The sequence below is a fragment of the Odontomachus brunneus genome, unplaced genomic scaffold (genome assembly GCF_010583005.1).
Source record: "Odontomachus brunneus isolate Ranch 3 - 2012 unplaced genomic scaffold, Obru_v1 Obru_scaffold_120, whole genome shotgun sequence".
NCBI lineage: Eukaryota > Metazoa > Arthropoda > Insecta > Hymenoptera > Formicidae > Odontomachus > Odontomachus brunneus.
In genome coordinates, this window is record NW_022639570.1 from 337,714 (window position 1) to 341,632 (window position 3,919).

Sequence of the window (3,919 nt, forward strand, 5' to 3'; positions counted from 1 at the left end):
CCGGTTCAAAAATATTCGACGTGGAAGCTTCAGTCTGCTCAGCCACGCCGCCTCACTGAAAGACAGCCGTATCTTTAGCCATATCTGTTATGCAATCACGCAACCCAAACTTTATACTGTAATTTTTCACAAAAAAAGGCCCATTGACACAAACCCCAATTAGGATGTTGACTTAATATCGCAGTTAGTGAACGTGCTATATCTCGTTCAGAAATCAGTTTAGCAGGTTATGGCATCTCCTTGTAAGTCCTGTACGGACTTAGAAACGAGCGTGGTTTGCGTGATAAATATCGCAGGCGCGACGGCGGCTAAGTCCTGTACGGACTTAGAAACAAGCGTGGCTCGCGAGTGATGTAGTCGCGTAGGCGACAAAGGCTAAGTCTCGCGTAGACTTAGAAGTAGCTGTAACTCGCGTGCGGAGTCGCAAGCGCGGCAGTAACGAGTCTGGTGGAATGATGCACGATATCTGCAGTGCGTGAGATACCGCAAAAAGAAGTAACCACCTGTGATGGAGGCTCAAAAATAATCCGGAATGATTATCGTGAATCCTCCTCTCAATCACAGATAATAGTGCAGAAGGTGGAGATCTGTGGAATTACTAAAATACCTCGCACAAGGTAAGCCAACGTGTCGTAGACACTCTAAAGGCAGTGACCCAACGTGCAGTGCACTCAAGAAGGCCACGAGCCGTCACGCGCGGCGACTTATATAGGCGCCGAGTTAACTTTTAACCGCGAGTGACGGTCCGTGTGACGCCGTCGCCGCGTCGCGGCGACGGCGCGAATCAGCGACGAGAGACCGGCGCCTGCGAGTCTCGCGGCTCCTGAGGCACGGCCGCTCGTCGTACACGTCCCGCACGGAACACTCTACCTTAGATAATACTCCTTTTAGGAACAATACACTTGGTTTGTAATTTTCTTAGTCTTATATATAAGAGATTATGTAATTTTATATAAAATAAAACTAAGAAAATTACAAACCAAATGTATTGTTCTTAAAAGGAATGTTATCTAAGGTGGAGATAGATAATGTTTGCATATCAGGGATTTCTAGAAGAAAGTAACTTATTCAGACATACAATACCAATGTTACATTATTTACTTGATGTGCATAACAACTGGCCAATAATAAATTAAACAAATGCTACATATGAAGACTGTTAAGGGGGGAATTACATAGAAGAAAATGGGCGATTGCTCGCGAGTCTATCTCATAGGCCCAGAGGTGGAAACTACACGTCTTAGAACTGACATTGTGTGATAGGCCCTCGAGCAATCGTCCATTTTCTTCGCCGGCCGCGATGAGCCGTATGTCCTGCCTGCCGTGTCGCGCGCTGTGATTAATCCATCTATTTTATTTAATAACTTGAAATTTTACGTGGTTGTTTAAAAAAAGACACCGATTCCATTACTCACCCCGACCTCTTCTAGCTATATATATTAGCTTTGGTATGGAATGAATCAAACACCCTGTATATTGGCGGATTTCTCGCGAGAAACTGCACACGTCCGTCACAAAATTAGCCCACAAGGGAGCAATTAGCTGTCCAAAATTTGCAACAAGAGCAAAGCACTTAGGGACACGTCTGTCACCGACCAAGTCTTAAGGCGGATTCCACCAACCGAAAACCTACTGCTATCACATATTTAAAAAAATTCAAAAATTTTTTTGCCATGAAACTGTGGTTAATGTTATATCACGAATAACAACATAAAAAGAGTAGATGCGTACACGCTCGTTTCTGTCGCCACCGTCAGCATTAGCTTAACCCAAAGTACATCGCATGGAAGTTGCTGAATCAGGATTTGTTACTGATTAAGAACCAACTACTAAATACACAGATATCATTCTAAAGGCAATCAACATAATCAACTAAACAATCAACTAAATTAATTGAAACAATCAACTAAATTAATTGAAAAACATTATTGTTGACAATTGCAAATTGTTTATAGAAAAAGCATTTGCTATAATAGGAGATTTTTGTGTAGAAAAACTGTATTTTTATATATTTCTCCGCATTTTGGACAATTTTAAGCTTGACATTCAAGTTTAACAGGCCCAAAAACATAAAGATAGACTGATTTAATACATTCCTCTTATGGACAAATTTTGGCCCTTTTTCAGCATTGTTCTTTATAAATCTGTCTAAATTCTATACTATAGTATGCTTAACTAGATCTTGATTGAAATAATTAATTGTGAGGTCCTATTTTGATATATTTATTTAAGATATAATAAATTAAATTCTTTCTTATTGTATGCCAATTACTATCTTTCTTTTATTACAACTTTTATCGCAAATTTTATTACAACATTTTTATTACAATTTTTCTTATTATATATAATACTTTTATATATAATATTATTATCAATATCAAATATATTTCTTCTTTTTCTCTCTGATTAATTTATTTATTCATATTTTTTATTCAAAGTCACATAATCAAAAATTTTGTAACATTAAAATTTATACTTACCTTAACTATTTAAAATATTTTTCAAAATATTTATCTTATAATTATCTTATAATTAATTATTAATGAATAATCGTTTCTTTACTGAGACTAGTTCAGGAATTGAATAACTTGCCTTTGACCGAACCTTATTAGCACGAGCATTGTTAAAGACATCCACGTTATCATCAATTCATAATCTGTTCACAAAATTTAATTCAAGATTTCTTGGCAATATCTGGATCCTACGAAAACAATCTATTTTAGGACATCCCTGGCTAAGGTCATTACATACTTGAGGCTCGTCCCAATTCATTTCTACCAGGGAAGTCGCATCATACATGCAATTATTAGGAAATAAAACAATAAAAAATCGCATATATCTTTGAGCATTCTCTATCATTTATTAATTTTAAAGGATTTTCAAGAGTTAGCGTAACTATATTGCATCGGGCCATATTGTCGCTACCTTCATGTCAAAGCACCATCATGTGGCTTTAGTTTTCAGTATGTGTCATTTTGCCGAAGTGTAAACAATATTGTTTTTTTTAGCATTGAATATGTCGAATTTTGTGTTAACAAAACGCAATTTGCGGGAAGTTTTGCTTTTTTATTTCCATTTAAAGAAAAGTGCTGCTGAAAGTCAAGGAATGCTTATGGTAATTATACTCCATCGATTACAACATGTGAGTACTGGTTTCGACGTTATAAAAAAGGTGATTTTGACACGGAAGGCAAGGAACGTCCAAGCCAGCCGAAAAAGTTTGAAGATGAGGAAGTGGAAGCTTTACTCGATCAAAACCCGAGTCAAACTCGAGTTTTAAAAGATGCAACCTTTGACTTTGAAAGACTGACAGCTGTACCATTTGATATAGTAATATTGTTTCTCTCTGTAGTCGTCGTGCGCTCGGGATCGTGCCAGAGATGTCGCTTCCGAACGGCATCTCTGAACGTTATCTAAGGAGAGGAGAGTGTCGTGAGCGTGGAGCGTCAGGTAACTCAGTGGTTTTAGAGCAGTCGCTCGGCAAGCAAAAGACCCGGGTTCGAGTCCCGGCCTAGCAAGATCGCGCTCTTGATATTTTTCTCTTTCTAGAACGAAAAGATACGCAGGTCTCGAACGCACGGTGTCCCGCCGCCACCTTATACGCCTTCCTCCTTCTATGGTCCTTCTGCAAGAAGAACTTGCAGAATTATTAAATGTTGATCGATCAACAATTTCCAGATGTTTAAAGGCCATAGAAATGATTCAAAAGACATAGACTTGCTATGTCTCGTAGCTATGGGCGGAGGGATGCGGCGAGATACGATTCGCGAGTGTCACGGTCGCACGTCGGCCGAAGGCATCTTTCTTTCCGCTGCCGCTTTCTGTACGCTGATTTGTTGAGACAAAATAATTTATTTCTCAAAAACTATTGCGAATATCGCAAAACGGCACAGGACTTTCTTGCTCACCTCAATCCGTT